The sequence below is a fragment of the Varroa jacobsoni genome, unplaced genomic scaffold (assembly GCF_002532875.2).
Source record: "Varroa jacobsoni isolate VJ856 unplaced genomic scaffold, vjacob_1.0 scaffold_389, whole genome shotgun sequence".
Taxonomy (NCBI): Eukaryota; Metazoa; Arthropoda; class Arachnida; order Mesostigmata; family Varroidae; genus Varroa; species Varroa jacobsoni.
The window spans coordinates 355494-381352 of NW_019213291.1; the positions used below are offsets into that span (position 1 = coordinate 355494).

At 39.3% G+C, this 25859-nt stretch overlaps 1 protein-coding gene and 2 long non-coding RNA genes across 9 annotated transcripts in view; 1 reads left to right on the forward strand and 2 right to left on the reverse strand.

The window, feature by feature from the left end:
- LOC111259969 (glycine receptor subunit alpha-2) overlaps positions 1-25859 on the reverse strand; it is a 122554-nt gene that overhangs the window by 61223 nt on the left and 35472 nt on the right. The window contains exon 2 of one of the 7 annotated variants that reach the window (XM_022832387.2): positions 1013-1099. The exons of the other annotated variants lie outside the window; for them this stretch is intronic. The gene's annotated coding sequence lies outside the window, so the exon portion shown is untranslated. The remainder of the gene's footprint in view (positions 1-1012; positions 1100-25859) is intronic. 7 annotated transcript variants of the gene reach the window in all.
- Positions 3093-5085, reverse strand: LOC147753556 (uncharacterized). Its single transcript, XR_015310816.1, has 2 exons — positions 3811-5085; positions 3093-3384 (listed from the first exon to the last, which is right to left on the reverse strand). It is a non-coding gene; the product is annotated as an uncharacterized LOC147753556 (long non-coding RNA).
- LOC111259974 (uncharacterized) lies at positions 5819-13314 on the forward strand. The gene is made up of 3 exons (XR_002679970.2): positions 5819-7323; positions 9788-9932; positions 10997-13314. It is a non-coding gene; the product is annotated as an uncharacterized LOC111259974 (long non-coding RNA).

A 25859-nucleotide genomic window follows, 5' to 3' on the forward strand; every position in this document is an offset into this window, starting at 1 on the left:
AAATTTGAGAATAGAGACACCCAAAGTTAACTTGGAAATTGAAACAATTATTCGGTGAAGTTCCACAGATATATACAAGTCTATAGTACAATGGCAAGTCTATCTAAAAACAGCACGGCTTCAAATGAATGGTTCGAGATACGAGTTGAAGTTATGTCTCGAGATATCTACAACGTCAGCAAGTATTGATTCCTAATAGAATCCGTTGCCTAACCTGAAAGACAAGTTTACGCATCTTACGAAATGCCAGAGTTACGCGTCTGAATTTATATACGCCGTGGATTATGCCATACACTTGGTAAATGACGCAACTAGAGAGCAAGTACGAATTTCGGAGTATTCGTCGGAGAAAACTTCGTCACGAAACTGTTTCATCGATACCGAGTGCAAAAATCATTTATAGGATGGGTTTATTCCCTGAATATGCTGCTTAATTATAAGCGGATGATTGTAATCAATGCTATAGGTACATTTTATATGGAGAAGAACTGCGTTTGAAGACAAACATTCGCATGATACGTAATGTCTATAGGCGAGTTACTAATTTAAGCCAGTGTCAGTGCAGCACAATGAAGTACTAGAATAACATTTGTATAAGGAAAAGATGCTGCTGTCTGCAAAACCAGAGCAAGTGACAATCGACATATTTGAAGCCACATTGTCGTGGAACTATTCATAACCTTCATCAAGATGGATTTGGGAATCTTTTCAACATATTTACGGGTGAAGAGACGCGGAGCTGTGTCCCATGCATCCGACGATCGGTGAGAGTACAGCTCAAAACCAAGACCGAACGTATACAACTACTCGAAAAGTTGGGGAAGACTTCGCAACATATTCAAAATCCTGCAATAACTCTTCTTTCGAAAGCCTTTTTAAGGAAACCCAGATACGCTTACAAACTACCTTAAGCCTGCACGCTATGCAGTAAATTACGTAGCGGTTTTCACTAGAACGGTAAGCTATTGGCCTCTACCTGTCTGTAACTACATATCGATTGGCTCACACCTACTCAAAATCAAATAGATCTTCGGGGTTCGTGAGTGATGCCAGGATGCAGACACGTAGTGATGCTCGGTCAAGAAAAAAACCCACTTACCTGAAACAAAGAGAGCAAGGCGTTTGCATTAAATGATTCATCGGGACAACCATATTAAAATGAAACAAAATTTTATCATTTTATAGTTGTTCGAAATTTCATAGACTGATTGGCAAAAGAACGCTTGCCAACTCTATACTACGTCCATATGAAGTATGCATAAAGCACGTTAATGGTGGATAAACGCGGCGAAGCCTTTTTTGTCCGATACTATTAGGACAAAATTCTATATGCTTCAATCACATCCATTCAATATATCCGCGAAATAGTTATTTGGACTAGCCCACTTTTGGTGATAGGCAACATCCTATTAGATAGTAACGAGTCACATTCAAACATAGTAGTATTAGTAAGTAAATTTGTTCTGCCTCGAATCTTAGCTTATTTAGTAGCGCTGACAGTTTGGATAAACATCAACAGCAAACGCGATGAGCAATCTTCCAGAGCAGGCGTCTGTAGATATATGAATTTGCTTGGGGGTATATTCTCATCGTGGATTTACTCAACGACTCCATCTTACTCAAATATAGCATAACGTTCGTCCTCTTCCTAGAAACAACGGCGCGATCTTTTATGGCCTACATCAGCTGCATGGTAGAAACAGTACGGTAGCGATTCGCCTACAGGCGGAACGGTTATTTACAGAAAATTATTTTTTCGTTTTTGTTCATTGGCGATTCAGAAGTTTTAGCGCCTTTTTACAAATGCGCCCAACGTGAATAGTAACACGTACTACAGGCGCATAAGGTAAATAATAGACGTCATAGCAAACGCTTGTGAGTCAATAGTATGCCAATTGCTCCGACACTCGATGGCACGTACTTTGCTATTCCTCGCCTTTTAGATATAAATACTAAAGCTATACACCAGAACCATGTCTTTATTAAAATACCCATTCGTTGTTCAAGTATGAACCGTATGAACATAATCGGTAATTATCATTAGCATCATTTATGTAGCGAAAATATTTCTGCACACTAGCACATAGGCGCGCCACGTTTCATCGGCACCATTGGGACCTTGTGTACCCGTGCTAATGGAGCTTGCATCCCTTTTCGCAGGCCCATATCCCCATCTCCTGTTTGCTTTTTCTATTTCACGCCTTTCCATTTTCCGATTTCTAAATTTTTTTTTATACACATATATACCCTTGTTCAACAGTTAAGCTCTGAGTCTTTGGTGGAATCCAGTGTTATGTCCAGCTAAATTATGGCTGAATCGGCTCTTGAGGCCTTATCGACTGGCCGTTTAAAACAATGCAAGTGACGAAATTTGCGCGCATGGGACCTTCGATTCGGCGATTCTTCCGCGTGTCCTTTCTGCAACCATTTAACGCTCATAAGTTATCGCGTTACAGAGCTTCCCGGTCACAGTTTGAGTGTTGCCTCCGACGGCGGTACACTACAAATGCTGGATGCTCTCCCTGCATCAGTTGACTCCATTGACATTGCTAGTTGAACGAAAGCTTAGGAAGTGCTCAAGCCAATGTGGCAATGTTAAACGTCTTACAAATTTTCAAACTAGAAAATGACGTTTTGAGCAATAAAGGTCAACAAACTAAAACTAGACCGATCCTAAGTAATTTTTGAACATATCCCCGCGAGCGTAAAGCTTTTTCCGCTTGCATGAAACAGACAATTCATTAAATAATTACATTGGATTGGAAAATTGGCTGGACTAATGCTAGACAAAGCTGCGTAGACCTACACCACATCGTAATGACATTTAAGAAATTATCTTTTTCAGTTTTGTTTATAGTCTATGTTTATAAACTACAAAGAAATAAAAATGCAAAAGGGAAATAATGGTTTTGACTGTGGCCGCCTTAGGCTCCGACGAGGCGGATCGTACGCTGCGTATTGCCAATTGGCGAAATCACTGGCGAAGCGTTTAGTCTTCTGTAAAATACTTCTGGATAATCCAGGTGCATTTTGGTAATAGATTGGCCGTCTTCAGCATCTTCAGAAAAGAAAAGAAAGAGTACCAAATCGTACACATATATTGAATTTATTTATGAGTTTATTGAACTTGTAGGTCGATTCCTCTGGCGTGTTGATCGCAATAACGAGGATCTTGTGTAAACGGTCCGCCGTCGTACAGGCCGCGTTCGATGGTGGTCAGCAGAATTGCCATTGTTATCACAATGAGTCCATTTTGTATCGCCTTTTTCAGATGGAACAGTGCTCATCGGCGCTCGAAAATGAGGTTCGGGTGTATCGTCGTTACTTTCGATGAAGTGCAAAATGTGGCTGAGAATCGCCTGAATCCAATTTCTACCAGGCAGTCTGATGATTGGTCCGAACAAATTTAGAACAGCCAATTAAAATTGTATCTGATTTTTTTCCTGTAATGCAATTTCTTTTAGTACTAGTGTATGTGACGAAAACGTTCGTACCAGCCTTAAGCGATTTTATACATTGCATTATGTATTCTATTTCGATGGGTTCTTCACAGAAATCACTGCATTGCACTACAACATTGTCATTCTTACAGTTATCGGTGTCTTTCTTTTGGAGACGTCGGAACGTTTCGTTGTCGAAGTTCCATAATCGCCAAAGTTACGTTTATTTTGAAAATGCGCCAATTATAAATAAAGTTTGGTTAGAAACAACAACTCGTTCAAACTACCTATGCCCTAACAATTTACTATTAAGTCGTAAATGCGTCCACAACCTCGAGGCTGAAAGCACTAATAACGTTTAATCACATGCCTTTCATATAGGTCCATGATGATAAAGAGAGTGCGCGTAAACAGGATTCCAACGAGCAATACAAGCTTGGGTAGAAAAACGCCGAAGAGGATCTGGTGAAAGAATCGGTTCGGAACAGCGAAGCTCCACAAGATAGCCACGGTTAATACCATATGGTCGCCCGATGGCGAACTACAAATCGGAGACACACTTTTTTTACGATCAGGTAGTTGTTAATGCAAAGGGAAATATTGGAACAGGAGGACACGAGAAACTTCTCCTGACCTTGTCCGGGCACTGGAGGACCTTCCACGCCAAGAACGGACTGTCAAGCTGATTATGTATGGTGATTTGTTTTCAAGCAAATATTTGTTCAGGATATGGAAAGTAATTTCAGGTCTCAGCCGCCGTCGAAATCCCTTTGAAAACTTCTCCACCTGTAATAAATTCGGCTGTAGGTAATTTTGCTCTTTTGTCTGTGACGAAATCTGTCAAACGCTTTACTTCGTTAGCTCTTGGAGATGACGCAAAAGACAGCGAAGCCGTCCACAATAAAAGCAAAACTATTATAGAAGTCTACCACCTGCCGGGAGTTACTGCCGACTAGGTACGCGTACCTCAGTGTGTGTACTAACAACTTTTCTCGTTTCTGGTCCGCAGCGATGATTCTATATATCATCAATGACATATCCGTGAAACATAGTATAATAATCTCTGTATATAAGCGTTGCTAATTTTATGTTCCATTATAGTGACTTCGATAATCGCCGCGTGCCGATGAAATGTAAAAACATGCTTTAGGGCTTAACATACTGAACATTTTCTATTTTTTGCTTAACACTAGCTATTATGTATTATGAAAGAGGCAAAGGATGTGGCAATACTTATCTAATGCAATGTACAACACGTGCTATACGTATAAGATGTATGTATACATACTGGACCGTCACTGACGTTGACTGCTCGTCAAGTGATCGCATGGTGAAATATAACAATACTGTATGCAGGATAATATTGAACACAAAAGGTCAACAGGGCAAGGTGATATATTCCGAAGGTACTTCGTGCTGTTCAAGGTCATCTTTTGCGCCTCGTTTCCAGATTTTCATGACTGTCTTGACTGCTGACACCTATGTTCAAGACAGACTTCGTGCTTCTCTTTAGACGTCAGTTTATGTCAGAGCTATCCCTCACGGATCATTTATATTCTTTCCGTAAAAATCTCTAGTTGGGCGAGCTCCTTTAGGGCGTTTCGTCGAACTGATACTTTGTCGCCGCGCTTACTATTTTTATAAACGAGCCACGCGTCTATAACCCTATAATATGTAATGAATTATAAGTAACCCGAACAAGAAATGCCGAAGTTCAAATGCGCTAAGAAACACGCCTTGGACGTTGTCATTCCCCGTCGTGTTTAAACTATATAATTTTTATCTGTAATTTAATGAGTTACATTAAGGGACAGAAATTGTCAACTTCGAAAATTCGAGCAATATCAATCAGTGTTTAAAGGGTAATTAAATGATTCTATAGCTCTTGCTGAATTTAAAGACGTAACGTTTTAGGAGTAAACTTGTACAAATACTGTGTCCCGATGCATCTACAGTTAATTCGACTTATAGTTGACTGTTTTTTGTGGCTCAATTTTCTCAAGAACAGTGATCTAGCACTCTATACTGGTCTTACAAAGCTTCAGTACATGTTACATCGTTTTAAATGGATTTGTTTTCTAACAAAAGGCCTAATAATAGGAGGGTTCTGTATGCTACTTTAGGCATGCATGCTTCATCAGACACTGACTTGGCGCCTTCAGATCAAGTCTTTATCAGGATGCATAATGTGACCGGACTTTCAGAGCGTAAATGGCATGTTATACATTTTGTTGCAGATGCGATAGTTCACTCTTGGGATATCGGCTTCAAAAGGTTTTACCACTACACAGAAATTAGCTTAGATCGTTGAGAAAAAATTGCCTCAGGTATTATGTACAATTGGAAAAATCTCTATTTACTCTCTTGTCGTCAACGTCTCGTTAAGATAAGAACATTTTGTCTAAAATACGAATTACAGAGGTGAGTACTACTCTCGGCGACGGGATCTTTGCAGTACAGGTTACAACTGTCAAGAGATGATTTAGCAGTTCTCTGACCTCGGCAACGGATAAATCAAGAAGTGTTGAAAAAGCTATTTTTTTTTTCATCCAGCATACCCATTTTTAAAGTTCAAAATGTCTCATTCGAACCAAATTATGGCAGTAGTTTTGAAGGATTAGTGTCGGCTACACCTAAGTATTAGTCAGAAAGAGAATAGAAAAAGGAGACGATAATACAGAATGGGTCATTACCTTCTTAACAACCTATCTTATTCCGCAACAACATATCTTAGTCCGTTCCCCAACAAACAGGCTACTGTCGATCCTCATATGCACTATTTATTATTTAGTTATTTATGCATATAACAAGATCAGCGAAAATAGGTTTAATCATTCACATTATAGCAAAGACAATCTTAACAGTACGTGTTAACTAATCCAGGATGTCATCTATAACTTATTTCTCCTCGCGCAGCATCCTACCTCGTTCTTAAATGCTTCGGCTTTAAGTTATCTCAGGTAACTAATACCCAGCGCGGAACGAAGTGGTCCATGTCCGCTTCCGAATTTAGATCACCTTACGTATCTTGAAGTTAGTAGACAAACACGTTATTGCCTCGCCATCTTTTACATACTTTTACATTGAAAAGAAAAATTATCTGTAGCACACTTTGATATATTCTCCATCGGCAGACCGAAGGAACAGATTGTATTTCTACCGTTGTTTTAGGTTTTTACCATTACGTTATTGATCGTTAAAGGCGTCGGTGTTCCCTCTACATGTGGCCTGCTTTTCGCCAATGCACGTAAACTATCCGGAGCTAGTGACTTAGGCGATACTGGCAGGTTATTGAGCTAGACCGGAAGCATTATCGCCACCGCAAACGCCTATTAAGCAGCGATCGCCGAAAGTAGAGAGGGAAATATAAGGATCTGCAAATTCTTAATAACAAAGAGTGCTACGGAACACGCTTTTTGCTGCAAGACGGGGCCGACCATTTCATAGCGCGCATTAGACGCGAGTTCACAACTAAATGCCCTGTCACATAGTTTTCCTCTACAGCAGTAGCGTCGAGTACAGTCACAGCTCTTGGTTGCAGCGTACGCCGTACAAGCAAATGCATTACGCTCCGTACTCTAAATGTACTATTTTTCTCTTGTTTGTATTTTCAAGCTCTGGCAGAACTCTGCTAATTCTTTTGGTCTTAAGCAGTGGATCCTCAAAAGCAGCAAGCAGGTACCGTATGAACGAGGCAGATATGAACGACAATGGCGACGTACTGAGCGACACCCAAGAAGACAGCGTCCCTTTTGTGAGAAACTAAGCGAAGAGAGAAAGATCATATCGAAAATGATCAAAGTCTCGAAACAGCACCAACGAAGCTCATTTCACGATTCTCAGTAAGCAGCGCCTCGTATGCTCCCTCCAGCGAGTTTTGCAGGTAAAAATCAAACAGAATCTATTGTGTACTTCACGTTCGCAAGACAAATATTGTGTAACATCAACAATAGAAAAACCATATCTGTGACATCTATTATAGCAACGTGAAGGTTTTTCAGCAACGGTTTTATAACCTGTATTAATTATATTATTCTGTGTTTAAATGAATACATTTGTGGTAAGAATCACTATTCGTTGTGGCGATCGTTTTTATTTTTAAGCGCAAAGCATATTTTTATATGTGAAAAAAAATTTTTAATCTCAATAACAAAACAAACACGTGATCTTGCTCGTTCGCTTCGGTTGGACTTCGGTAATATCCAACGGGAAGTGTCGTCTCGTTTGTCGTTAGTTGACATAACTAACGTAAACGTCGTGTTACGTTTCGATCTGTGAAGGAAAATAGGAGCAAAGATAAAAAGAACCGTATCTTTGATGACAATGAACATGTGAACTACTAGCCCAACGTCCGGCCCAATTAAGGCAGCTTCGAGCCTGCGAACCTGAGTGTATTTGTTCGAATCGACCATCAGCTACGAACAAATCTTTAAAGTTGCCTCTCGGTATGTTCCTAAGACTTTGCTAAGCCTACCTAGGATTCCTTTAGCAAATCTATGAGGCGGAAGAATAACGGTGTCAACAGTGCAGACTCTAAGTACGAAATGAATTCTCAGCGTAGTAAAAAAGAAGGTCCCTTCCGTGGCTGGCGGATCAATGCTACCGCACATTACGCAATCCAGAAAACCGTATGGATTTGCGTCATGCTAAATGATAAAGGCGAGTTGGGCAATACTGTCAGAAAAAATGAGCAGACTTTGTCAGAAAAAAGGGTCGTTTTAGATTGCTGGAAAAAAACGCTACTTAGAATTGAACGAACTGTTTATAAACGTACTATATTGAATACAATATCTGTTCTTAAGTAAATGCTGGCTAATTTAACTGCTGATGTTTACAAACAACCTCAGAGTTCCACAATCAGGTTAAATCACAACAAACAATAGGTAGTTATATAGGGGAAACAGCTAGAGTTTCGATAACGTTATGAATAAAATCCAACTGAAAGATGCCCGAGCAATGTCAGAGTCTATCTTGACGAGGCACAATTTAGTGGCCCTAATCAAGATTTATGTACAAAAAATTAGCTGGAGGAAACGTATGACAATTTTGGTCATAAAATATGAATCCTATTCGAAATGGCCGGCACCTGTATCATAAGCTGGGAGATGCATTTATGATGGGAGCTGAGAGATCTACAGGGAATATTAATCATATGTTACCGTTTCAAACTATCTAAAGGAAAGAATGTGGCCAATTGAAATAGCGCTGATTTTTTGAAGTGTAATACAAGCACCGCGGAGTCTTGCTAAATAAAATACATTATATTTAAAAGTACCTCATGGCTTCATAAAACTATGAGATACGTGTCCTTCGATTACGCGGACACAGCAACCTATTGGTGGAGCCAGAGGCTCTTGTTGCGTCTTTCCGGGTATATACATGAAGCAGTGACCTATTCGCGTATACATAAGTGACGCTGCAGAATAAATTGAGTGGGTGAAAGCTTGTATATGCAGGCGTTCAACTTAAATAAATTCGTTAAAACGTTACTTAGATGATCCGTTATAAACACCGGTAGCAATGATTAGAATCCATTTGCTATTCTACGACAGTAGAGTCATTGGTCGTTCAAATAAAATGATCATAACAATAAATGGGCCACAATTCTATATTTTCATTGACTCGTGGTGGACGGCTTATAAATAGACACGTAACAATTTAGTTGAAATTTTTCGCTATTATAGGGACAATAGGTAGATGATGTTTACAGGTAAATAATGGTCTATAATTCTACATCGCTGGCAAATCGCGGTTAAAACTATAACGAAAGCCTGGTGGATATATTGCAGCAATTTGGCGAAACTGCTATTAACGGTGCAGGACAGACCATTTCTTTGGAACCTTTGTCACTTAGGCATGCGATAGAATAATTTCTAGAATAGAAATCTACTCATTAGTGCATGATTAGTAAAACTTGTGGGGTCAGCCCCGTCTCTAGTAGTTTCTGGCAGTAATCTATATCATTCCACGCGTCCACAGCTCCTGTGTGCCGTGCAGCACAGTATAATGCACGTTGTTTATACAGTCGTTAAAAAATAAGCACAAATAGTGAGGAGAGAGCTAGCTAAAACAACACTTCTTCGTTAGTGTTGTGATTGACATATTTCGAAATAAACAACAAACGGACAGCAGAGTTAAAGCCAGTCCTAACAATAATTAGAGCTAGACTTAGAACGGCATATAGTCGAGCCACGTTTCAACATGTTAAGGAGTTAGCATGGTAACTTCATGTGGAATGCAATTTTTCCAATTTAGAGCTTCTGTCGGCTAACACATAGTGAAATTATGACGTGATTAATGCATAACAATTCAGCTTCGTCGTCCAATATATACGATTCTTGTTGCAGGATTTACGCTATCAGCCGTCTTCAGAAATGACGTACTATTCTTGATTAGAAAGGGTCTACTCAACGGAAGCTTGCAACATTCATTCTCGCATTTCAATAGTCTCTAGACTGTGGCCTCAAACTCTGCAGATCATAATTTTGGCAGGTAATGGAGAATTTGAGTATTTTATAATTGCGTAAACACACATTACACGATATCATATAATATACGTAAATAACTATATATGAAAATAAAAAGAGGAAAAATAAACAATTGGCCGACTGCTAAAATATTCTATTTTTAGGGTCTGTCAATGTTTTTACTGGAGCTCCAGATGAGCTTAGAACGCAACGTCGTTGAAGCAGGTTGACGGTCATATATACGATCGTGAGCCATACGAGTAGTTTTCGAGTCACTTTGAGCTTTGTAAAAATGTTGTAGTGATGCTCTTGGTATCCATGAATTTTAAATTTGAGACCTTTGAGAGACATAATATACTTAACGTCTACAATCGTACGCTTAATATCAGAGTCTAGCCTTATTTCAGGACCCCCACTTATGGCTGGCTAATCACCCCAAAATAATTATCAAATGCATTCTAAACGGTAATAGTAAAATTAATAGAGGATCAGTAAGGTGCATCGTTAATAGTTTCTACGTTGAAAGCAGTGTGTATTTTTTGTGAAGTGTACGGCAGCCCGTGATGGGCTGCCGTCCATGCTGTAACTTTCTGCGTGACGAAGTTGAAAAGTCGTACATGGACATCGAGTTCAGCACGAGTCCACCACTACATTGTATTAGTTGAATTAAGGTCCGTATTGTTAGAGTCCGATTTGACTGGAATAAAAGTTAAGGTCAATCGCTGACTATAGCTGACGGTACTTTGTGCATCGCTAATATGTTTATTTTCCTATTATATGACGACATCGGACTATATTCGCGATAACAAGTACCAATAATATAACGATCTAATAGATCGTATCCAAATACATACAAATCAAGTGTGTTCTTATGGATATTCTCTACAGACGAATCCGTCGGCCTTCATTTGTCTTATATTTCACAGGAAGCTGCTTACGGCTTTTTTCTCCACTTAGGACTGCCAATTTTACTATGTAACAGCCTTGATTATTAAAAAAGCTTCCTATGTGTTTGTTTGGTTATACGGCGGCCTGTTTCGGTATCCGGTGGAGACGCTTAAAAGGTTCGTGCCTGTCTTCACATTTCAGGTATTCGAAGAACACTGTTTGATTGCCTAATTATTGGCTCAGGTCCAAGGGCAGCTATACACAAACATACCTTCGCGGCCTATTCAACATATGCTACAGACCAGGCCTTGCTTCACGAGAACAACTCTTAGAAACGCGGTATTTTTTTAGTACAACAGTCAACGATTACGAACTTTGCTGCGTAGCAAATCGTTGGAGTGGCCTAGTAAATAGTTACGATAAAAGCTTGTTACTATTTTCCGAAACTGTGCGATAGGTAAAATATCATTAGCTCAGAAATGTCAAACAGGGCCTAACTCTTTGTATTCACTTACAGCGGAAAGGGCCATTAGGATGCGTCTAGTGCAATTATGTGGACCCTGGGAGATACGGTTTGTTTGGGCTAGAATTCGGGCAGAACTCTACCAAAGTGCCCCCAACTGAGCGTAAGTGGAAAATGAACGTTCAAGGTGGGGCGTATAACCTCGCTTGCAGCTATTAAACGAATCACTAATAATTAACCTGAGTGAACAGCTTTATTGGGGACAAGTAATAACACGCTCGGAATAGATAACTAATACAAACAAACGAATGGTCTTTGAAGGTTCCTTTCCTTTGTTATTTGCTTTCGCACTTATTAGGAAAAGTGATATCTGATCATCTGAGAAGTTTGGAGGAGCTCCCATCCACATACGTGGTATAAATTTTCAAGAGCAAAAAAAAATACGAAGCATTATTGAAGGACGACTATTAATTAAATCTTTCAAATTATGGATCAGTACACTGAAATAAACCAATATGAAGTTTTACTAGTAGTGCTTAGTCCAGCCGATATGCAGTAATTCTGTAAGAAAATGTCACCTCAATTATTGTGATGTCGCCCTCGCCCTATCTTTAAATGCGTGATCTTTTTTAATATAAAAAAAAGTCTGCCAGATGTTTTTTGACCAGTTTTTTTAAATAGGACCGTCAGAATAATCTAGCTTCAAACGTTAATTTTATTCGATACTATTGTGTAATCATCATAGGCAAAGACGATCGCTTGGGCTAAATTGTATTTTCTGCGTAAATAAATGCCCTTTTCTGCGCTGTAACGGGAGAGTGTCATAGGAAGATAAATACAAATTAAGGATTTGATCTTCGCTGATTGTCCAATGTAATTGGCGCTCGGCCAACGATTTCGCACTAACTGTTGGTGTTGGAGTAAAAAAATATTATAGTGAAAAGAGCACTAGCACGTTGACGGTGTCAAAATGGACTATATACATAGCATCAGGGGACGCCGGTTCTTCTATCTGTTAAAATAACGAGCGATGGTAGGATGGTAAAGGTAACAGATACAAGACCTATAGAAACCGTATAGCTGATATCTGCGGATATCGCTCCTGCGGAGATTATGCAGCTGGTAGTGCGGATTATACACTGTTATGTTGTCATTATATCGGTAGGTAGATGTTCATGTGATTGCCCGCTAAGTTCAAGTGAGGTACGTGGTCCAAATCCAAAGCCGAACATAGACGTACTTGTTTTCTTGCTGGAAAATGTCAGCCACCCGAGGTAATGCCTGACGGCTTATGTACCGGACATAAAAACCGAAAAAAAAAAACAGATTGCAGCGTACATGAACAATGACCTTATAAAAATAATGAAATGGAGATCAATACAGATATCGTCATTATTACGTTGTTGGTGTTGTTGGAGGTGGTCACTCTCCACCGTGGGTAAAGATATTATACACAAATATAATAACTGGAAGCTCACAAAAAAGGAAATTTTACAATGTATGTTATAATAAAATTCGAAGGAAAGCCAAATGACAATATCGGATTAACTATTATGAAAGACGTTACTTATTGAGCTTCCAGGCAAACAACGTATGTCGCTAACTTGACTAACCGAGAAAATTTAGATGTGACAGGTTTTTTTTATGATAGACTTCAATGTTGTAGGCTGTGCTTAGAACTTGTATCTTGACTGATTGATAGGGCACAGCACAACGGCGCACGATAATTGTCTATCGCATGGGCCGTTTCCTAGGCCTTAGGCATGCGCAAGGCTTGAGAGTCCAATTTTGTTTTGAAAAAGACTACTACAGCGATCTCAGTCAGTCATTAGTGGATAGGCAAAAATCGGTGGATAAATATGTTGAGCGTGTTCTAGATATTGTGGCACTATAAATTCTATCAAATACCCGAATATTGCTGTCTTCGCTCGACGATTCGTCTTACTTCGTCCTACCCGTCTGTTTCCAGCATAAAAGAGGTGAAAAGGATACAGATAACTCACGAAATTTCATGATCTTATTGGGTGGCTACTACATATTTGCAATAAAAAAAACATTAGACCTGAGAGGTATCAAGTCGATAGGCTAAGTTTATTTCGTAGCCATATATTCTTCTGTATTATATAGCCATATATAATTCAGTATTATCAGATTGGTTGTATTAGCATCTAGGGCAGCTACATCATTGGTTTATAGTCCACATAGGCCTATACAGAGTCCTCGGTTCTAATCAGTTTCTGACACTCACCGCAAATTTAGCTACGATTATTCATTTATTGTCTATGTTTTAGGGTATTACGTTGTTCTGTACGTTTCACTTACTTTTTTTAGTCAAACACTGGCGTCTGTTACAGCCATAATTATATGACCCATGAATTCAAATCCCAAGTTGCCCTCGATCGAAGTATGATGGGTAGGTCTATCCCAGGATCTTCCAGTATGCCAAGCCACGTTTACACAGGGTTAGGCTGTAGTAGCGTTTACTTCTTTAATGAACTAAATAGTTTAGCTGAAGTAAAAAGTTCAATGGCTTTAGAGACGTCGCGCTTCAAAATCCTAAATCGCTGATCAAAGTAGTTTCTTGCTTCATTGATGTGTAAACGTGAACGAAAGATACACAATTAACTATAGGCTGACAATGATTTCTTGCCAAACTCGAATACATTTTTGAAGTAACAATGGTCTTATATCCATACGTTGACTTGAAATAGAAAAACCTATATTTGGAAAAGTCAGTGGTAGTATATCACAACGCGTTGTAGCTCCAGCAAACCCTATCTCTTAATTAAAAATTGAACATCTAAAAAAATAAATTGAAATTTACTATTCGAGATCCCCTAAAGACAATTACGCTTGTATTGGCTCCCTTTTGAATTGGATGTAAGTTCATGTGGAATCGCTCACGTAATCCATCGCCAAGGTGAGCACGATTTGTGAAACATACGTTGCCCGAATACACAATCTGGATGTTCAGTGGATTTTTAGGAACTAGATTAAATGTTCCGACGATAAATTTTCCTTATATTAACATCCGACTTAGTTATGTTCAATAATAAAATACGGTACATACAAAATAATCTCAATTACACTAAGCTTTATGAGCTTAGTGATTAAAGTTCAACAAAGTTGGCGGTCGCAAACAGCTGTCTCCGTTAGAGAGGACGATTGTACAATGGCGACCAACATTTATTTACGTTTTTTTGGAGCAAATGGCATGCACCACCGATACATTAAACAACAAAACCTACGACTTGAACACAGCAGGTCAATGCTTCCTGATCATTTTAACTCGATCGTCGAACTTCTCCGATACCCACAAAGGGTACATGTGGTGATACGATCCGCTACACTGTTTCCTTAATTTCCAAAAATAGTGCCGTTATTTGCAGGTAGTCACCAAGCTGCCCTATTCAGTTCTTAAAAATCTGGAAAATCACTTGCACCTGCACATTTCCAACGATCGGTGTTTTGCCCGCGCATCCAGCCACCGACGAAGGGCTTGTGTGTATCCCGAAATTTAGATATTATCTTATTACTGACTTGTGAAACGATCGAACTGGCGGTTCATATTGGGCAACAAGAAATGTCTATGCAACGAGCCGTGGTACGTGACTTTATAATTCCGTTATTCCCAGTGTCGAAATCTAGAAAATCCCACCAATTGGCGGCCTCAGAATCATTTTCTGCTCGCTCAATTGTCTGTGTCCAGTATCGTTGTCGTTCTGATAGTGTTTAGGCTTAAAAAATTTAGCAGTAAAAAATCCTCAACCGATCAATAGTGGGGTTAGGAATTGAAATTGTACCCCATTAGGCCCATGAGGAAAACTGCATTAAATACGCCGACAAACTATACTTGAGAAGACATTTTGATAAAAAATTTCGAGTTTTTAAATAAGCATTTTTACGAGATTTTGGAGGCTTCATAAACATCGTACTAACAGAAAATAATCTGGATACTAATATGGATAGTATATTACTCCGGATGAGATTCTAGAGTAAGATTTTTCTCTTTTTTAGTTCTATCAGCACGAAATACGTATGATGGGTTTATTTTATTGCGCAAATCACGACAGAACGAAGAGCACCCATCTCCTGCGGAAGCTTCGAACAGTATCCTAAACGATGGTGAGCATATAGCCCTCGTGGCTTCCCGTCCGAATGATGGCGTGCGGACACAGATAGTTGTTTCCCGTCGCTGGCCCTTGTTTCCCAGATAGCATAAACTGTACACAAGCCTTTCTTAAAGATGTATAACCTCATGAGGCGCGTCTGTCTCAGCCCCTCCTGTATGAAATAACCTCGAAAAAACACGCTTTTTAAGGTTTGAATAATTCAGTGCGGTAATCCAGCCTAAGTGACGAGAGCTTAGAGCTATAAAGAAGTACTTAAAAATTTGATGTATGATTTCAGCGTTTTTTTGACAATGATTAAATCTCTGACGATTGATGCACTGGACCAGTAACAAAAAGGCTGTAATGTTAAGCGAGAGAAATAACATTTGATAAAATTGAGGTACCTCTTGATAAAATTGAGGTACACCCAAAGCAAAACGGTGGAAGTTACTAATTTCTATTGCTGCTTTATTCAGTTAATATCGCAATTTAATATATTTTTCAAAATCCCATATTAAAAGTTAAGATCATCTCTGGGTTTCAACTTAGCTTAACGTCGTAAATCGTATCACTATATATACGTTACATTGTACGAGAAGCTGCTAAGAAACACCATAATTCGAATCATTCGTAAGATATGCCTAGTGTGTTTAACGCTACAACTTTTCCAACGAAAAAGTTTGGCCACGATATACCAACTAAGACTATTTAACTTCATTGAGTGCAAATGTGTTTCTAATAGTTAAAAAAGCTAGCAAAGGCCTCCTTCATGAGAGCGCTGGTGAAGCTTTTATCTAAGAGCGAAAATGACAAAAAATTGATTAGCAATCTAGAGTAATTAAGAAATTAGAGAGACGTGATCAGGACGATAAGAAATTATTCTAGAATGGTAGCTACGTGAGTGGCTCCGTGCGGACCACGTGCCAAGCTGGACGATAAATTTCTAAGGTAACTGAATGGCACAGTAGCACGTACGTACAATGTATACAGGCTTCTCGGTGTTTTGCCTTTCTCAAAAATACAACTTCGACTTATCGATACCGTTGGTCAGTAAAAATCAGTTAATGAAGTGATAGCACGACAATAAAGTTCGGTCATGCTTATCGCATTGTGCGAGAAACGTTGACGAAAAAACCGTTACCTATCCGTTTTAAGTTAACGTTGCGAGGAACAACAGCTAGGAAACTAGAGAATATAGGCTAGGTAATAATAGCAGCAGCAATACATAAGGCTCGTACCTTTATATACTACCACTGTAAATATACGAGGGCCCATGTTTTTCCTGTGTCTATTATGGTCCGCCGTGTTTCATGGGCTATAGTAATAAGAATTAATTCATTAAAACAATGGCTTATGCGTATTAAATTTACGGTATAGCTTCTGGCTCATCAAATGAGGTACCTTTAACTTCGGAGCGGCAAGAAACACCCTAGTTAAGTGAAGTAGCAGATTTACCAAAAGAGGAATCCAATAGGAGGATTCCCTCTCGCCTCGGTCTCTACGAGTGTTTATATGCACTTACGTGTCATGTTAACTAACTAAAAAAAAAAAAATTCGCTTCTCAGCGAATTTTGAGAGATGTTTATTTGTGTGTTTATATTTAGCCTTGCTAGAAGGATTAATGCATTTACCTTTTCGCGACCGTCTTGCGCCGCTTCGGATGGTTCCCTCGGCTAGTGAAGGACGGAAGCAATTCATTGACAAGTTTATTTTGGGATATCTGCCTTTTTATTTAGAACGTCTGTCTGCATACGGCACTGTTTCGATTTAAACGCTTGTAATACGAAGGGATTCCGCAAGGACTGAGCTGGACATGAAACAATCTCAGGCCAAGGCCTGTCAAAATTCATCGGATCGATAAAATCTCTATTTAAAGTAGAAACATTTATTTCTATTTAACAGCATCAATTTGCGCAGTTGGACAGCGATTATATATTGTCAGTGTTTAGACTAAATTTAACCAACTAAACAGAGTCGCAGTCTACAATCATTACTTCACTGTATTTCTTGTAATTCTCTGTAAATCTTGTAAGTTATCCAAGTTAGCGTTTGCTCGATATTTAACTAGAAAAAAAAAAAGATTGTTGTAAAGGATCTTTTTCTGCTATCGATCCTGTATCAGGATAGCTCTTCTTCCTATCTTATATGAATATGGTCAATCGGTTGGCAACTACCACTAACTTCAAATGGCACTCACTCTATAACCGCTAATATATGCTTTATTTTTTCCGCTTTAATATAACCTGTCGTTTCCTTGTTTGGAAGCTATGAAACCATTTGTACGCATCACACGACTGCAGTAGTTATTACTAAAGAAACTTCACCGTTAGAAGTTGAGAGGCGCTCCATGCCAACGGGTAACCAAGAAAAATATTCCCATATAGAATCCCTTTGCAGTAAGCTCTTGAAATGCCCGAACAGAATTTGGCTCATACACATATACTAGACTGGATAGCTGCAGCTGATTTTTACAACTGCTGACATACGGTGCAATGGCCTTCAATTCCGTATATAGTTATCGCTTTAATCGTATTTTGCTAGCTAGCAAAGTTGCTAGAACGTATCGTCGAACGATTTCTCTATTTCCAATGCAATCTTAGGTGCTAGACCTTTTCCTGCTAGCAAAATTTCACAGGTCAGAGTAAATTACAGTCACCACAACGCTAAGTGATTACGTTCGTTCGTTCAATAAAGATGTGGTCCGTCACAATCGTCTAGTGATAGTGGCTAGTTCATAGAAGATACACTACTTGTGAATCTGAAAAGGCGCGGACCTTACAGCCGTTCTCTCTTTGAACATTCCACAACATAAATCTATCCTTATCTTCAGCTCCTGTTTAAGAAAGTCTGCGCTATTGGACCAGGTCAACTTTCCTTGATTTTTTCTTTGAACACACGGGCTTTAAAACGATGTGAGCTTAGGTCACGCTATGAGTGTAAGAGCTTCTGCACATTCTTGCAGCATAAAGAAACTTCTTAGTTATAATAATAGCTGCTTCGGCAAAGTACCCAGCTCCATTGTCAAGTAAACTAAGTGAACACGTAAAGCCCAAGTACACGAAGATCTTTGGATGTGAAAGGGGTTCCAACTCTGAAACCTCTAGCGAAAGTAACCTTCGTCTTTTGGAATGGTTACAGCACGCGAGAGGCTACAAACAACATCGATGCTCACACGCTGATCAAACAGAGACGCCCGCCTAATATAGAAAAAGATTGGCATACTGTTTGTATCTACACTAACACGACTAGAATTTTGGTGATAATTCGCCGTTCGTTGTCGTACAATCAATAGAACTACGCCGAGTCCTTTTAGATGATTTCCACGGGTGGGATTAATGGCCGTCAATGAATGCTCGCAATGACACCGAAATACTTGTGACGCACGTATACTACATAAAATGCATCATCTTAAATTATGCTTTCATTAATAATCTAATAATATGGAACATTTACACTTCGAAAAGATAGTGTGAATTAAAAGAAGATATCTTCATCAAAATTCGAAGTGAATCTCCCATCGTACGGGTTTATGGTCCCAAAAAGGTCCAGATCGTTCGCCGTCGTCTTTAGGTTCAACTCAAAGATAGGACATATTATACAAACACATAAAGATCGAAATATTATTAGCTAAATGAGTTTAGCGGAGTCTATTATCCTACTAGGACAAATAAATATCTAAGGATGTGCGAAATAGCATGCATCAAATGAACCCGTCAGTAACTCAGATTCTGTTTTATCCTTGGTACAAGTGTGACCCTTGTCTTACACTGGTTATTTTTTTAGATGCTTTCAGGGCCTTTGTTAAATTCTAGTTTCAGTAAAGGCTTTTGCTCTTTCCAGAATAATCTAGGCAATGGATACATTGAGCACGGTGGTAGACAGCAATAGTCCCGTTTTAAATGAGCTCGAAAAGGACACAAACCAACAAAGCTATTACGCAGCTAACATCTCATTGTCGAAGTGTCCGAACCTATAATATGAGAAGGCTTGAGGAAGGACGGCATCAATGGGGCAGCGCGTGCACATCCTACTAGCAGGCGCTTGTACATTTCTTGAGGAGGTTCTATTCATTAGAAGACAATGGCAGCAGTGACGAATAAAGCACGAAAATGCAGATTGTTCTTGTCTAGTGGCGACATTATGTACAGAGGCACAGAACAGATGTGGAAAAGATAACGCCGACAGCTAATGCGAGAACAACAAATAATTACATCGCTTTATCGTAGATTGCTAGGTTAGTGGCGGAAATTTTGACGTGTCTGATGTTGAAATGGGTCGGAATAGCAAACAAGTAGAAATTCCCTACGAGTTAACACTCAAGTAGAGAAGGACACGAGATAGGCTCAATATCATGCCATGCAATATCTGCCGTCGTTGCAATGCGTAAGCTGCTGACGGTCGTTTTTTACGAATGATATTTGTCGACCAATAATTGTGCCGTGATTGTCAATGGCGATCCGTGCAGGTTCTAGTAGAATCCAATTGATGATTCAAGTTAAGGCTTCTGGTAAGGAGTTTCACAGCTAGTATTTCATCGTTATCTGTGCCTGCAGATCGGGCAATATAGTTAATATTAGGTTTACGTAAAAGTTATCTATCGAAATAGAGGCTCTGTTGAGATTTTCGAAGCAAAAAACGTTTATGAAAAGTTTGGTTCTTCGTGTTAGTCGGTACCCTTGGAAAATATGCATCTTTCAATGCAGCAGATGTTGTCAATGAACGATCTGCTACGAAAATTATGCAAAAAAAAATTAGGAATAAATATACCACATAATAGATGAAGCGGATTCCGCAAACATATCTCACTTTTCCGTTTCAAAGAGAAAAACTCATTCTGAATTTTTTGTAACAGGGACTAGCGAAGACCGGTTAAAGTCGGTCTTCTAAGAGAAGCCATTATTTGATAACGAAAAGAAAATATGCACAATAAGGTAATAGTTAGTGGTTTCTCTACGACCAATGTGTTATACCTTTATTTGCCTAGTAAGTTATCTATCACTTAGCTATAGAAGTTAGCCACGATCTCGCTGTCTTAATTCTCTATTATATAACAGCCGATTGTGTCTGCTTAATTTTAAACCTAGGTAGGCTGAGCCATGCTATCCGGTAAAGCAATGCTTCTGCGCTTTTTCCTCTTAGTTGTTTCTGTGATAACGGCTGTTCTCGATAGTGGCGGCAGTCTTTCGTGTTCTTCTTTGACACGAAAGCGTTTGGTAGCTAGAACCTTAGCTTGAATGTTGTGGTCTTAGTCTTTCCGCTGCTCTGTTCTGCTGAGGATGTGTTAAAGAGCGAATATGTGTCGACGCTCTTAGGGAAAGCAGAACGTGCGAGAAATAGGCAGCAACCGATTTGTCAAACAGATGATTTGTAAAGCCAGCTGTCCTATTAACGAAGCAGCCCACCTTAATGTTGTAATAGGCCCGTGGCTCAAGTAGCCATAATCAGGAAAAGGTGATGGTCGTAGAGCAAAAACTAGGGACATGATTCATTTTAGAACATTTTTTTCTACCTGCCGCCGTCGGGTGATATGTGCTTGAAACATCATACAGCTAACGGCATTTCAACGAACATCTATTTGGTACATAATAATATAATAGGATGCGAGTTTTATAATAGCGGCTTTCGAGGGCCATGTAGCAGATCGATCTTCCTGCATCCCCGTACAAATAGCAACGCGAACTTAATTTTAGGTAAAGCAATGTGTCAGCCGAAAAAATCTATCTGATATAAACGAAGTAAGTTGCGCTCTATGACAAAGTATTGTTTTTTACGCTCATATGAGAATGTTAAACGACTGAACGATGCGCCCATTGAGTGACAGAGTGACTCTAACCAGTTAGTAGTGTAAAGCTATTATATTTCCAGTACCTGGCAGTGTCTCTGTCCAGTAATAACCATCCGTGTACGGTTCTTTTAATATTGACATCTCGTTTCGTCTATTTCAATCAATTTTTGCCGTTGCCGTTCCCGGAAACCGTCCGTTCCTTCGTTACAATATGCGCTTAAAGCTACTTTTGGCGCTATCTGAATAAAGTTCGGTGTGGCTCTCCACGTCTACTTTCTGCCATCGAGCACACGGTCTTTGAAGTCATTAAGGCTATTCGGACAATAGATTTTTCAGCGTCAATGTCTCCTCACGATAAACAGCTAAATTTTCTGTTGAAATAGAGCTATTACCGTGTTATGGCTACGGTAAGGTGGCCGTTGTTTGAATGATCACCTACACATTGAGGCAAATTGCTCACTACAAACGTTTAAGCTAGTCCTTAATCCGCATCGGTGGCCCTAATCAGAGTGATCAGCGTAGCACTTGACTGGTGAAAAATGCTTAAATTCAAAATAAACGACACACAACAAGGACGATGTCCTGGATTCGAAAATGTCTGTGATACCATGAGCTTACTCATTCGATTGGTCCGTCGATCAGAACAACCAACATTATATTAGGTCACGTTACCGCAATATACACTTTGGCGGTGACATTCAAAGCTATTTCTAGGTATGTTCTCAGTCATTTCGATAGAATGCAGAAACGGCATTGACGGAAAGCGGCACAATGCGCGATTAGCCGCAACTCTAACTGACCTATTTTTCCCCGCAGCCCGACGCATGTCGCTGAGTAACAGTCTAGGAGCTCTCTTGGGCGTATGAACTCTTATCACCATGTGAAATAGAAATTCCAATTAATCTGAAACATTTCTTGGGCTATAAGTAAACCGCGACAAGCCGAGCACGTTTCGTATTTACCCTATCTTTGCCCAAAATGAAGGTTTCTAGCAAAAAATCAAAATTAAATAGATAGACACGAACGATAGTATTCTGGGTAAGCGTCACATAGCTCTACCGTAAAGAAATGGTAGCGATTTGGCACGTAAACGCATCTGTGCGTAGAGGAAACTTAGAGTAAGGGTAGACTTAGCACTACCCAGCAAAATTTGACCCCCATCTCCTATGCTTTGAACACGATGCTGCAAACAAGGAACAATTAGCTGCTAGATATAGCCGTGGAAATTTTCCAAATGATGATGCTGCTGCCTATGATAATACTATATGAAGCGAAATGTCTGTTTTGCGTAATCAGTCAAGGAAAACACCATGTATGGTTCGCTGATAAGGACCCTGGCTGGTCCTCTTTCGCTGTCACCTTAGTCACAGTGTTCTTACGCTGACATAATACTTCTACAGCTTACTATATTTCTCAGTCTTTAAATAATAAAACCAATATAACCACAAAGGTCATTTTGAGCGCCGACCAATTCTAACATATAGTAAGCTTAAAGTTAAGACGATTTCATATGAAATGTTTGCTATCCTGTTGAACTACCACATGCAAACCAGCCTATATCTTTCCGTTTACAAATTTATCCGTTGTGAACGAACACCGAAAGTATTGAAGATCAGAATTGCTGAGCTATGGCTATAGTGCATGTTCTCCGTATAACGTTGGCTAACTCACATAACGAAACGCCTCTAATACATGCAGTGCAATAGCTGCTTTATCCAAATACGCTTATCGATAGGATAACCAATAATGACAATCAACTAGCTAAATTGTAAGGACAACCAACAAAATTCATATATAACAATCTGCTTACATGGGCATAACTATCTTAAGTTAAGGATGCGCGGATACATTTTAACATTGCGCGGGTGGACTAAATTCATTGCCGACCCTGAAACGAGAGCTGAATGACGACAACTGGGCGAATCTGCGGGAGAATCCTGAAGGTAAAACCGAGCGAGGTCATATTTAGTGCTACATATTCGTAAAGCACTCGGCAACGTTACCGCGGCTCTCTGTCCACCTACCACATGGTCATTGCTACGGTGCCATGGCTCACGTGCCCTATACCTCGCTTTCACCTATTGGATTACGTCGACTGCTTACTCGAACGCTAGCCGGGAACTAGATCTCAACTCGACGCAGCCACTGCGTAAATCTATCGTTCCCCTAGCCTCTCCCTGTTTGTTGCTCAAGAGTATGACAGACAAAGCTATCGTTCATATCTAACCCTTTCTCGTTTTACTCCAACGATAGGGCCGCCTCTCTTTCAGCGTGCCAGCATGCATTTTATACCCATGTATAAGTCGACAAGTGTACTTGTACTAACGTGTTGGGGGAACCCATCGTGTCCGTACCGTCGGCTCTATTGTACCATTCCGCCGTTAGGAACGTGGGGCCGTCAGGGTATACGGACGTGCGATAGCGCACCATAAGAGCAACAAAATTCGTCTCTGTTAATCTTACATAGAAGCTTAATTGTCTCTTCCTTGCTCATCATACATTGGAAAAAACAGGTTCTTCTTGACTGGCTTGTGAACGTTAATAATGCTATCGTTATTGTTCAAGATGACATCATCATGTGACCTGCCGGTTTAAGTCCTATAGCATTATTCTAGCAGCTGTACATTTAGTTGCTGTAACTTGCTGCTACATACATTTTCATACATACATATATCACTTTTAACTTTTTTCCATTTTGTAGCACACTTAATTTTTTTTGGATCTAATCTTTTGGATAATCGTAAGTTAAAAACAATGCAGCGTTTTGAGGCTACTTTAGCTTTAAGTTTAGAAGTATCAATGGCTAGTGGACCCACTGAGACAATAGACGCCAGCTAGGGTCCAGTTTTTCGATGCCATAACTAGTTTACCAGTCCTCCTGACAGGGTAAAAAAAAACTATCTGAAAAATAGGAAGAGGTAAATTTTCAAACTGATCGCGATCATATAATTAAACGAGGTCCGTTAATAGAAGACGAGCAAGGGGACGCACAGGAACTGTACTAGCCTTTTTAACCCTCAAATACTGCCTCTGGATTGTGCAATAAGGACTCATTTCTATTACGCCGCTAGACGAAACACGGACTATGGAAAGAGAACAGAGCAAATAACAAGAAACGTAGCCTTAAACGCATACGGATGACCGGCTGTTCCAAATGTAACAAAAGTAGAAAAGATGATATCTATGAACATTTTTGCCTCCCTAAGAAATTTAGGCAAATCGAGGAGGTTCTAGGCATTAGTTTTCAAGAAACTGCCTAGAAACCTACTGAATTATTTTTTGCCTAAGATAAAATAGACGATTTGAGCATGATATAAGTACATTTGTGCTTGAAATTCTTTTTAGCTTTTTTTGTTAGAGAACCCTTTTCGATATACATGAATATATACAAAGTGTCTCAAAAGAGTTGCACAGTGTCTACCGGCTCATAAATGGAGCAAAAATACAAAAATAACATTGAAAGACTTTCCGGACCAATGCGGTTTACAACTAATCGGATAAAAGATGTCTTTTGAACAAATAGAGCTGTTCAAGATGTTCACTGACAGCATTTTGGAAGACATTAACAACCTTCCCCAGCTAACAAAGGAAAATACAGCGAAACATCTTAAAAATCTGTAAGACGTGTATAAATCTTGTATCTGACATATAAGCAAATTAGGAGTTCATCTCATTTTAAGATGTCGTTGATCGGAAACCTACATGTTAATCATTGTACATACTATCAATGAAGATGATTCGGACAGAAGAAAACAATTTCGTGTATTACACTTAGAAAAATGTTTTTGGGAAGGTTTATTTGAGCGATGAAGCTGCATTGAAGTTAAATCGTATAAATAATCAAGATAATTGCACTTTCTAGGCAATTGTAAGTCCACTTGTTACACGGGAATACTAATTTGTCAAGAGATACAGTCTGATGCGGCATTTCAAACAAAGGATTTAGTGGACGACTCCTTTTTGACTGACAATTACCTGAAAATCATTGCGGGTATCGGCTTTACCACACATTCAGAAAAGCTTTGGTGAAGATAGTGCTTTTTGTTTTCATTAGGATGGAACAACTGCGCAGCATCATCGCAATGTAGGAGCATATCTTTATGAGAATTTTTCAAAGAGGTGGGCTGGACGAGGAGGTTTTACAGGACACCCTCTCCACTCCTCAGGCTTGGCGCCAACAAATTTTTTCTTGTAAAAATATCCTAGAAATAAATTCTACGCTAGTGAAGAGATGACACTAAGAGATTTGACTTGAAAGGAAATGTTTGTTAAGGTTTGTGAATAAATAGCCCACCGTTGTCAGAAGCGTGTTGATCAAAACGGCACATCTATGACAGAAGGAAGAGTTAAACATAGTATGTAGTTTCTTTTGCAATTTAAATTTGTATAATGTGTAAATTAAAATAAGAGCCATAATAAATCGAACTGTATATACATTTTTTGATACTCCCTTATATACGTAGCTGTTACAAGCGAACTCGGTGAGCTTCGAAGCTGACTGACCTTTGAACTAATCGGGCATAAGCATTTATATATATATATATATATATATATATATATATATATATATATTTTTTTTTTTTTTTTTTTTTTCACAAATTTGTTTTAGAGCTTTAACAGCTTCTGGACAGCCATATAGCTACCATTTGCGTTTTCTAATCTGTTTTTTAATCTGAAATTCCTTGAAGTAAATCGACAATAAAG